At 41.8% G+C, this 11,802-nt stretch overlaps 1 protein-coding gene across 1 annotated transcript in view; it reads left to right on the top strand.

Moving 5' to 3' along the window:
• The first annotated feature begins 6,854 nt into the window (after nucleotides 1–6,854).
• Nucleotides 6,855–11,802, top strand: part of PAPLN (papilin, proteoglycan like sulfated glycoprotein) — a 60,796-nt gene continuing 55,848 nt past the window's right edge. The window contains exon 1 of the mRNA XM_079308006.1: nucleotides 6,855–7,039. The gene's annotated coding sequence lies outside the window, so the exon portion shown is untranslated. The remainder of the gene's footprint in view (nucleotides 7,040–11,802) is intronic.

The raw sequence follows: 11,802 nt of genomic DNA, 5'->3' as shown, positions 1-11,802 counted from the left end.
GAAAGCACTTAATGAACAGTGTTATGTATTGTTATTTTGGAATTGGTTTCTTATCAATATGATTGAAATGGACCTTTGGGGTTTTTTTCATTGTTTTGGAAGAGTATTCACTGCACAGTTCAAATTTGAGTTGACTAACTTCTGTTGAAGAGATTTTTTTTTTGGCAGGGGGGTGGGGGTTAAACTTTGTCTCTGCATGGAAGATCTAATGAGAGGTCCATCCTGACAGGTAGAAAGTAAAGTACAGGTGGTAGGAGGCCTGTGTGGATGAGCAAGGAGCTCCTAACTGAGCCCAAACAGGAAGTGGAGAAGAGGTGGAAGCAGGAGTAGATGACCCAAATGGAGTATAGAGTTGTTTTCTCATCTTGCAGTGATAGTGTTAGGAAAGCAAAGGCCCATCTAGAATTGCATCTGCCTACAGATGTAAAGGGCTAGAAGAAGGGAAACATTCTACAATTATGGGAAAGCATTTTATAATTATATAATGGCTAAAGGAAGACTTGGGAAATAAAGGTGCCTCTCTCTCCTACCCTTGCTGAATGGAGCAGGGTACCTTGTGACAAATGGCATGGAGAAGGCTGTGGTACTTGTTGCCTTCTTTGCCTCAGTCTTTATTGGTAGGACTGGCTTTTAGGAATCCCATATCACTGAGACCAGAGGGAAAGTCTGGAACAAGGTAGACAATCTTGGTCAGCTTAGGGAGCTTGCAGACAAACTGAATATACTTAAGTGTGTGAAGCCTGACAGGTTGCATCCATAAGTGCTAGATGGAGATGGCTGATGTCATTGCAAGGCCACTCTCAATTGTCTTTAAATGATCATGACAGCTGGGAGAGCCTCCTGGAAACTGGAGAAGAGCAAATTTAAGTCCCATCCTCAAGAGGAGCAGTAAAGAAGAATGGGAGAGCTATAGGTCGTTCAGCCTTGCCCAGTCACTGAGAAGCTGACATGGGAAATCACACCAGAAGGCACTTCCAAGTACATGAAGGACAAGAGGATGATTGGGAGTAATTAGCAGGAATTTATAAAGTGAAAATCATGCATGACCAGCCTCTGCCTTCCACAATGAGCTGGATGTCTTGCTCAGTAAGAGGAGAGCAGCTGTTGTTGTTTACTTAGACTTTTGTAAAGCTTTTCACACCATTTTCCATAACCTCACCATAGACAAGCAGCTGAAGGATAGGTTAGATAAGGGGATAGTGAGATGCACTGAGAACTGCCCCTGTGCCCAGGCCCAGAGGGTTGTGATCAGCAGCAGAGTCCATTTGGAGGCAAATCATTAATGATATATCACAGGTCTCAGTACAGAGTTTAGTGCTGTTGAATTTACTCATTTATGATTTGAATCATGAAAAGGAGTGCTCCCTCAGTAAGTTTGCAGATGACACAAAAATTTGAAGTAGTGGCTGATAGAACAGATGACTGTGAATTATTTAGAAGGACCTAACAGGCTGGAGAACTGGATGGAAAGCAATCTCATGATGTTTAACAATGGAAATACCAAGCCCATCATGTGGGGAACAGTAACCTCAGGCATCAGTACCTGCTGGAGTCTGACCAGCTGCAAAGAAGTAGAATTTTATCTTAGGCTAATTACTGAACTTGGAGCTACAATCCAATATGCTAATTTAATTACCCATATATCTTCTTAGTTCAATTTTTTAATGTAATATTTTAGGGTTAGATAAATAAGATTCCTTTATTGACAGTGTCACCTCTCATAGAGAACTCAGCTTGGTCTATAGCAGGTATTTTTTAATTACCAAGAAATCTCAAAATCATGTTTAAGACCGCATTCTGGCCTGAAATGTCAGGAGTTTGTGAACTCTACAGAGAAAAGCACTTGCCTTCAGGAATGAACAGAACTGAGAATTCGGTAAGAAAACAATCAATTCCTGACTCTTACAATCCATATTTGTTTCTCTTTAAATCGTGATATGCTGCAGGAAAGATGATTTCAGCTTGGCATCAGGCGACATTGGTGAATAGTACCAATGTAATTGGATTCAATTTGATTTTTCTTTGGTTTGAAATATGCTTTTAATCTAAACTGAGTGGAATAATGAACAGACTTCTGTGTTCATATTAATTTTCTGATTTCAGTAGTGTTAGATAAGGGTTACCCACTTTGATCTGGGGTAATGCTGCTGTCAGAATTAAGCATTGTACTTCTTGCTGGCTTTGTTGTACAAGTCAGCATGAATGTACTTGGAGAATGCCTCAGAGCACAGCTGGATGTTCATCGAGTGTAGCAGCTGCATATTTGATTGAATCAATGGTTTATTTAACCATCCTCAGTAACAAAATGCTAATCACTGATACAATAGCATACTCAAATGAAGAGGGTCCTGCTACCATGTACTTATTGGCACACTTACACCCCCCGGGCCTGGCTGATACAGTTTGGTAATGAACTGTGTGACAAATTCTACTTGTGGTTGTTCCTATGAGGGAGGAATTAATTCAGCCTTAGACATAACAGCATACCTGTGGGCATCAAGGGGAACATTTGTAAGAACAAAAATGGCAGCATGGAGCAGCTAGAGACCCCACGGTGCAGAGGTGCTGCAAGGGAGTGATTGTTGTTTGGGGGCAGTGCCTCTCCTGGTGCCTGCAGCCAGCACCCAGCAATAATCACTTCTAAAGCTGTAATCACAGCCACATGGCAGCACTGTGCCTTTTTTACTGCTTTCTATTCGGAGTGCTCGTAACAAGGGATTAAAGAGCACGATAAAAATATATACTTGAAAAAAGCAGACTGTTATAAAATGATTTCTTTTTGGAGGACTGTATTTAGTACATGATGAATCCTGTAGGGGAGGCATGTATGTATTTCTAGCCACTGCTAAGGTTTCAAACCTATTTTAAGAACAGCAGAACCTGGCTGTTGTCATAGTAGCAATAAACCTTTTAATCCCACTTCCTCTGGAGATGAAGCTGTTGTGTACATAATCTGCTTAAAGATTGTCAAGGCTGTTTATGTGACAGGGAGCTAGGGATACAGTACTGAGAAGATGCTACTTGTTGCCCCTGGAAAATTTAGTACTTTTTGTCTACTTTGATAGGGTTTGAGATTTGCTGAGAGACTGATCTTATGACAAGCTGGTAGAGAACAGTCATCTGGGAAGCCAGCCTTCATTTATACCAGTGTTTTGGCATTGACAACTTGCCATGTTTCAATGAAACTGTTCCTAGGTAGTTCCTCAGCAAGGGCTTGCTGATATCATACTTCTCCATTCTTTACAGAGGCTTCTGAGTCAACACTGAGTGGTATTTTTATATTGCTGAATAGTGAATACAATTAAAACTTCCTTGATGTATTTGGATAATTCAGATTGACTTATTCTTAAATGTGCAACAGGTAGTCAAGGATAATCCACAAACAACTGAGAAGTTCTTCAGCTGTGTTTTGGAGATTGGTTTAGCTGGGTAAGGAGAGTTTTAAATGTCATGTCCAAATAATCATTATAATAGAATTTGGCATCCTGAACCAAAAATGACGTGAGTGTTTGTTCACATGTATCTAGAACTAAAAGAGGCCTTTCTTCTCACCAGATCAAGTTTCTCAGTAATTACTGACATCTGCGCCACTGCCACTTTATTTGGTGTAGTGTGGTTACAGGACCAGATTGCATAACCCCATGTCCTGCAAATAATCTGTGGACCTCTTTTCTGTTCTTTGAACCAGTATTTCAGTTCCATATGTACTGAACAAAGCTTCAGTTTGGGAAATTTTACATTGTTTGTTTTTCTGAAGCCTGCAAGTTCTGTCAGGATGGACACTCAGTCTTTAGGAAAAAAAAATCACACTACAGAATAAATGAAAGAATGTTTCTAAGACTATTTATTTGCAAATTAAAAATATATTTGCCCCTGTATAAATTTTTGATTAGGGATAATTGTTTTCTGCTCATTCCCCTCCTTTCCAGCAACCCTTAATTCAACATGACATGGAAAGATGTATTAGGCAAACCATTGACTGTTGTGTTGTCATCAGATCTAATTGCTCCTCGGGGTGCGTTGCTCACTGACTTACTGAGCCCATCATTTCAGTCCTGTGCATCTGATCTGCCCTTGCAGCCTGTGGAGATGCTGGCAGGCCCCAGTCTGCTCTAAGGGACAGGGAAGATGTTTCCTTCTTTCCCCTTCCTTCTCATAACATTTTCTTCAGGCTCTGTGGAGAGGGAGCAACCCCTGAGGCCCAGGAGGTTGGTGTGGGTGTGAAAGCCCCTTGGACAATCCCACGTGGTCCCCAGGAGATGTTCTGTGTAGTTTCCTCACCAGAAATGTGGTTTGGTAGTGTGGAGAATGTCTTCCCAGCAGAACCCCTTGTGTTACTGTTGAGAGGGGCTTTGCAAATTTTCCAGTTTGACACTCTGAACAAACACATTTCTTAGTTTAGGAAGAGCTTTTGTTTTGAAACATTCTTAACATTTTAAAACAGTCATTAATATTTTTCACTCTTTGGTTTTACCTGAAGGATTCATCACTGTCCTGCTTTGATAGCTTTTTCATCTCAAATATTAAATAATTTTATAACATGTGGGAACAGTTTCTTCTTCTTAGGTGGTAAAAATCCTAGTAAAGGGTTGGAGAGGTTTTTTTAAGTTGATATAAGACCCCTGTCACTGCTAGGTATTTTTGTTACCAGTTGATTTCTTAAAGAGAAATCAATCCGATTTGGGAATAACTGTTAAAGGTATCAATTTTTATTTTACTGATCTGTATTATGCTGAATTAATTGTTTTGATCTGGCTGATGAGTAGGTAGAGGCAGAATAGAAAAAGGTACCTCTGTATCCATAAATACTTCTCTTGACACCTACAGCATTGAGACATATTAATCTCATTTGTGTCAACAGTTTTGGTCACAATTTTGGTAGGTATCCTTTTGGTGGAGTATTTTAGACCAACACCTGTAAATCATGTAGTTTTATGTGCAGCTAAACTGAATTCTGCCAAATTGCATGAGATAGGGGTAATGCTTAGAATAGTGGCAAAAATTAAATCTCATGTTTTAATAAGGGAGCAGATTTTATCAATAGTCTCTAAACTCTGCAGGATGAGATCATCATTACATCAATGTCTTACACAGTGCTGAGTATTTTGGCACATGGAACAATGGTGTTTGTCTTTTATTAGAAACAAATTGAATAGCTGGGGACAAATGTTTCCCACTCTGGTGCGGGAATGGTCAGTGCCTCGAGGTGCTGCTTGGTCTCTAGTGGTTTTTATGTAGTTTTGGTTTGGTTTTGTTTTTTCAAGTGGTTTTACTATGAATATAGAGATGAGAGCTCTTTATACTTCATCTTGTAATGATTTTTATAAGATGTATTTACCCAAGTAGGCTTCCTAGATGGTGAAGCACAGGGCTTGCAGTGCTGCACTGGCTTCTAGACATACCATTGGGGATAAATCAGGGATAAGTGAAAAGGCTGCAAGAAAAAACAGATTGGAGGGTTCTAATGCTTTCACTACAGTTAGTGGCATACTATATGTCTTTAAAAAAAAAATCACTTGTTAAAATAATGACCATTGTTAGCTGGGATGATAACCTTAAGCTATCTACCAAGAGTCTACAGTACTGTCTGTGACTGGAAAAACTAGAAGTAGATACAGCAATCTAAGTATGTGCCTGAGAAGATAAGGTATGTGAAGCTCTACTTTGCAGAGTTTGTACCAAGTGGCAAGCTTTTTTAGCCTGAGCAGTTATTTAAAGCTGTTCTTCCCATTTAAAATTCTAGGATAATGAATTGTCCCTCTTGTGATGCTGGGAAAGCTTCAAAGAGAGAGGTAGCTTAATGATTTTTTTCCTCAAATGTTCCCAAGGCTCCTGTTAAATACACTAGAAACTGGAACACCCATGGTCTGCTTTCAGACAGATCCTGAAAGAGTACAATTTTTGTGTCTCCTTCTCAGACTCTCAAAGGTATGAACGTGATGGGGAAACTGCATTTCTGGCTTGAGTGAGAGGAGAAGTTGATTCTCTTTGGCTCGGAGACCTGTAAAGAAGCACAAGTATGTCTCACATGAACCATCCTCAGCTTGGCAGCCTCATACTGCCATTTGCTTCTAGTGCTAAAGCCAGCAGAGTTGAGTGTGGTGTTGTAGTCAGATGTTGTAGCTCCCACCCATTATGGAAAAGCACAAGAAGTTTCACTTTCACCAGTGCCACTTTCTACAATTTTCCTGCCATCCACAAGAGCACGAGTGGGTGTTCACAATGGTTGCTTCCCTATTTTGTTCTTAACTACCTCTGTGCTTCCTTCTTTCATATATCTCAAACCTAAATGCAGACTGAAAGATGGAATAGAGAAAGAGCATGCACAAAAGAGCTGATAGATTTGTCAATGGTGTCTGTCAATGTACCATAGTGAGAAGTTTAACACTAATTTTTCCTGATTTACTGTGGCTATGAAATAACAAGAGAGGCACCATTTGGCTGAGACCACAGAAATCACTGGTCTTTTCAAAACTACAATTGCACAGCCAGGCCTTCAGTAATTACAGAAATATTCTTCCAGCTGAGCTGTCTTTCCTAGAACATGCAGAGGACCTGGACATGATTGCAAAACAGCCCTAGAAATACCTTGCCATGTAGTTTTCAATCCTTCTTCTTAAACATAATTCATGGAGTTCACATTTTTTGATATCAGCATCTTCTCTGAACACTTAGTCTAAGTTCCAAACTCTTTTGTGGTCCCTTTATGACAAATGTCCAGAACAAAACATTACATTTTTCCTCTAGCAGGGTGGAGGGAGAAGCTGGAGCTACCTCACTCCCTTACAGTGTGCACAGCCTTTATGTAATACAGTCCAGCAGTGCTTTATTATTTTCCCCTGCTAGGTTGATTTCTGTCTTAACATGCTATTTCCCAACACTCTGCTGTTTGCTCTGTGTCCATGTGCACTGAATTCTTGTGGTTTGAATTGTTTTTCTCAGGTATGCTGTTGTGCATTTTTCCCCAGCTGAATTCACTTTTGGTGTTTTACTCTTCCTCTGGTTTGTCTGCAACAGTGGAGTCCAGCAGTGACTAAAGGTAAGAAACTACAGTTCAAGTTAGTTTTGTTGCAGTAGGTCTAATGATTTTTACATCATTTTCCCACTGGAATTTTTCTGAGCACACTTTTAATTCCTACTTCTTACTTCATCAGATAATGTTTTAAATCAAACCAAGAATAGTAGCAATTCCCATATCTTTGTAGAAACTCCTCTCCTGCTACTCCTTGTTTTCATTTTGCATTTTTATTTCAGTAGTGTCTCTTACCCCCTTTCTCATGCCAAGATTCTGTCTGTATCCAAGGCAACTTAAATAATTTTGAGAGTAAGACAGAGGTGATGTATCAATTACTAATATCCAAGTAGATGGCCTCTGTGGCACTCCCTTTGTGCATCATTGTAATTCTTCTTGATTTAAACTTGTTTGGGTGCAGCGTGTACAGTTGTGGAGACAGGGAAGATTCCTCACTAATGAAGACCTGCTGTTCTGTAATGCTGCAGCATGTTCCAGCCTATTCCAGTGCCATGTGCATCACGTGGGATCTGGGCTGACAGCCAGTGCAAATGTTTCTTCAAGGACTTTAGGACATATTCTAATTATGTTTAGATTCTCCCACTCTCTTTTCATCTGAAGGATGTCACTCTGCTCATTTCAAAGTGTGGTGCAAAGTGCTCCATCTGCCAGGATGAGAGGGGTCTGCTGGTGCACTTGTGTGAGAGGCAGTAGGATGGCTGGCTTTGTGAGCAGCTCTTTAACCTCCAGCTGTGAGAAGTCCCAGGCCTTTGAACACTGTCAGGGCTTGGCCAGCATCCAGCAGTGTTTTCATCCAGTGCTGGAGGAGATGTAAAATTTCCTGGAAGAAACAGCTCTATTTCTCTGAGCCTAGCAGGGAAGAAGGGGCAATGAGTTATGGGATGAAGTATCTGAAACTCTCCGTAGCTGAAAAAAGCAACATTTTGTGGAGAAAAGTGAAGGAAAAATATATTTGTGGGAGCTCTGCACACGAACATGTGTATTCTCTCTAATCTGGTATTGAACATATGTGATGGCATTACAGGATCCTTTTTAAGGGGAACTGGAATTGCAAAACAGCGTGCAAGAGTAAAGGCTGTTATGCAATGCTGTGCACTGGAATGTCATTCTGTGAGGTGAATAGTGAGCACAGATCCATGTCTGTGTGCTGTATGGCAAATGAGACTCTGCCTTTCTGTGGGTGTGTAGAACAATTTGAAGGCCTTTGAAAAGATGCAGATTCAGCCTGAAGAACATGTTCCTGTGTGGGGAGGAAGGAGAGAGACATGCTTTTCAGTCCTTAGTTCGCTCCCCAAGAGCAAACTTGCATTCTTGTCTCTGCCATGGTCTGTGCCCCCTGGCCAGACAATCAATGCTAAGTAGCATAGGTTCTTTCCTGGGGAGCCACATATGATATCACCTCAGACAAATTAATTTCTCAAGGGTGATATTGTTACATCAGATACTTGGCTAATTAATGATTCTTATTGTCTAGGCAAGTGCATTAATTAACTGGATACATAAGAAAGTCTGGGTCAAACTTCAGAAAGTCAGGCAGACTCACTTAATCCCTTGTGGCTGCTGGGATCACCCTGCTGTGTGATGTGACCTGAATATTCGGGCTGTTGAGACTGGCATGTCTCAGTCCTGATTCTCACAATTGCGGTAGTGCTCAGCAGCCATGTGACATCCTGTCGTGGGTGGCAAGTGTGAACAGGAGTAAGGGTTTTGTGTGAGTTCTGGGGCCAGTGTTACTGATGGAGCTGAAGGGAGGGAAGGGGTACCAGGGTTTAAAATTTCTAGCCTCTATGTCCCCAACAGAACACAAGCCACCTTCAAGTGGTACATGGCCCAGTAACTGTGGCTGCCACAGATAACCACTGTGACTGCTTTCAATAACATATTGCAGCATTTGTTGTTGGATAGATCTTCTCCTGAGGAAAAAAAAACAGGAATTTTTTATTTTGTTCCTTCCATCTTGTCTGAACAAAGATTAGGAGAGAGGAAGAGAAACTGAGGTTAGTTCTCTTTGCCTATACATGATGTGTATTGCTGTAAGCTTGCTTACCTCAGTATATGTAAGATGAAAGTCAGGCTGTGCTCTTGGGACTGGGTGCACAGGACTGCAGTAGGCGTCTGGCTTGAAGAGCTTTCTTTGTACTTTAATGGGTACTGCAAAGGGTTCCCAAGAGAATTGTTCAGATGAAAGCTGCTTTTCTGTGGAAGGGCTGCACAGAGTCTCATTATTGCTCTGGCTTTTGCTGCACAGCACATATGTTACTGCAGGGCTGTCAGCCCTTCAGTCAATTTCTACAACGCAATAAAAATAAGTAGATTAACCAAGCAAAGAAGATTAGAGACACTTTGGGGAAGGAAAGGGAAGGAGGGAGGAGGATGAGCAGCAGGGAGTATAAAAAGAGACCACAAGACTGATTGCCAGACGTCCTGGTGCATGTTGCACAGGGTGGCTTTCTTTGTCCCTTTTGGGTTTGGGTTGGGCATACTGAGTAGAACTGATCCTGACACCATGTCCAAAGAGAAACTGGAGTCACTGGTCAAGAACATGGAGATCATGCTCTCTGAGGTAGAGCAGCTGAAGATCCACTGCACCAAGCAGACGGAGGAGGTGAACCAGGTGGTACAGGAGCTGCGCCGGGAGAATAGGGAGCTGATAGAGAAGTACGAGCTCATCTGCCAGGACCTGAAGGAGGCCAAGGAGGCCATTACGCAGCTGCAGGACACCAAATTTGCCTTTGAGGCAAAGGAGCGGCAAGCGCAGAAGCTCAACCGGCAGCTGTGAAGTGTCAGGAAGGAGAAGCAAAAGATTTCTTACCTGATCTAAGAGTAAACAGAAACCTTCAACTGCTGCAACTGAAAAATCCCTGGATGGTAAAAGCAACCCTTTCCCTTTCTCCTCAGACTAAACCTTGTGCTGGCAAAAATCATCTCTGTGGAGGCAAGATCTCAGCTGGAATTTTGCCCTAGAAGGCTCCTTTGTTAATGACTAAAGACTTCATTATGCTGGGAGAGAAATCTCATTCCTGAATCCCTTGTCAGAGATCTGAGCCATAGGCATATGGAAACAGCTGCCAGGATCTGGGCACCTTCTCATGCCCCATAGAGGTTGCACAAGGACAGAGCCTGGGAAAAGAACTGTCACTGCCTTGAGCCACTGGAAAGAGCTGTGCCGCGAGTCTGCTGAGATGGAGAGAAGGATCATCATCCTGACAGCCCCTGTTGCTCTATTTTGTTGCTGACTTTGCTGGGCAGCGAGGCTGTAATACTGTCCTTAGTAGGGTGTCAGCTTCCTTGCTGCCTGATGCTGGAAGACATCAGCAAGAGCTTATGTCGTGCCTCATGCTTCCAAGTACTTTCTATCAAGGGCATGTTGTTCCAGAGGATCTCTTTTAATGCAATTGCAGTTGGTGTTGTCCTCTTCCAATTCCAAAGTGAAGTATAAGAACTGGAAAGGTTTCTGTCTCAATTTCCATTTCAATGGTGTTAAATCCTAATGACTCTGTGTTTAGTATGCTAGAGTTAAAACCTCTGCTGAATATAACACTTTTTTAACCAAAGAGCTATGTTTTGGCACTGGATTTACTTTTCTTTAGAGGAAGTAATGTGTATAAATGGACCGGGAATTACGAGGGATAAATGTATGTGGGCGTGGGGGTGAGAATTGCTTGTCAGAGGTTTTGCTTTCAACTTTTCTCTCTGCTTCTGTATCTCCTAAGCAGCATTTGTGGTAGTCAGTGCCAAGCCCAGCTAAGAGCAGGTGACTTTAGACTCCACAGTGAATAGCATGAGATCTCTGGGGGGGAGTGTGGAAAGAGTGCTGAGAGAAAAAGCCTGAATGTTTAAATGGAGAATAGCTGGAATAGTTCCAGGAGGATCTTTCTTCATATTGGCTGTGATGTAGCCAGCTTCTTTCTTCCCTGCAAAGCTTTGCTGTATTGTTATCTCTGCCTTGCAAGCTCCCTATTCCAGCAAGGGCTGACGCTTGTGAGAAGCAGAGAAGCTGATTCCATTGCTGAGGGCCTCAGGGTGTGTGTGGCACTAGGAGCCCAGGTGCACTCTGTGGGGGTACAGGGAGTCAGCTCAGAGGGAAGGGAAACTTGACTGCTTTGGTTTCCCTCAAGGTTTGGGCAGGGCAGAATAGTTCAGCAAGACTTTCTCTTAGGACTCAGTCCAGCCGTGCTGAAAGTAACTCCAGTTTTCTCAATCACTACAAAATACTGAGATCAGGCCTAGAATTAGGCTGATCAGGTTCCTTCTCTGCCCTCCTCTCTGCCACATCAGTCAGTCTATCCCTAGTCCAAAGCCTTTGGAAACTCAGATCTTGACTGAGCTCTGGACAAGACCTTCTGAGCAAAGGGCTGACGTTTTAAATGACATCCATGGGGAGCACATTTTTTGGTTTTGTTTCATGTGATAACATATTTTGTTAAATATGTGTGATCTAGACTTTAATTTTTTTGCTATTTTGGGTAGAGCAGATTGGATTATCCAGAAACATTTGGGAGTTTGGAGACTGTCCTTTATGTTTTTAAATGTTATCTGAATACAAATGGCCAGCCTGGACCCTTTACTCCTTGTTACCAGTGACAGCTTGGGGAGCACAAGAAATCAACATTAATCACTGTATTTGTTTGTATAAGAACTAAAAATGTTTTCCCTTGAAATCAGTTCTCTAGCTCAAATCTGCTTACCACCTGTGATTTCTTCTATTTTTTTATATATTATTAAAATGTAAACCCAAAATAAAAGGAAAACAAACAGCTGAGGGAGTG

This window comes from Erithacus rubecula, assembly GCF_903797595.1.
Source record: "Erithacus rubecula genome assembly, chromosome: 6".
Classification (NCBI taxonomy): Eukaryota; Metazoa; Chordata; class Aves; order Passeriformes; family Muscicapidae; genus Erithacus; species Erithacus rubecula.
The sequence above is the reverse complement of the archived record's forward strand: the minus strand, read 5'-3'. Positions and strand labels throughout refer to the sequence as shown.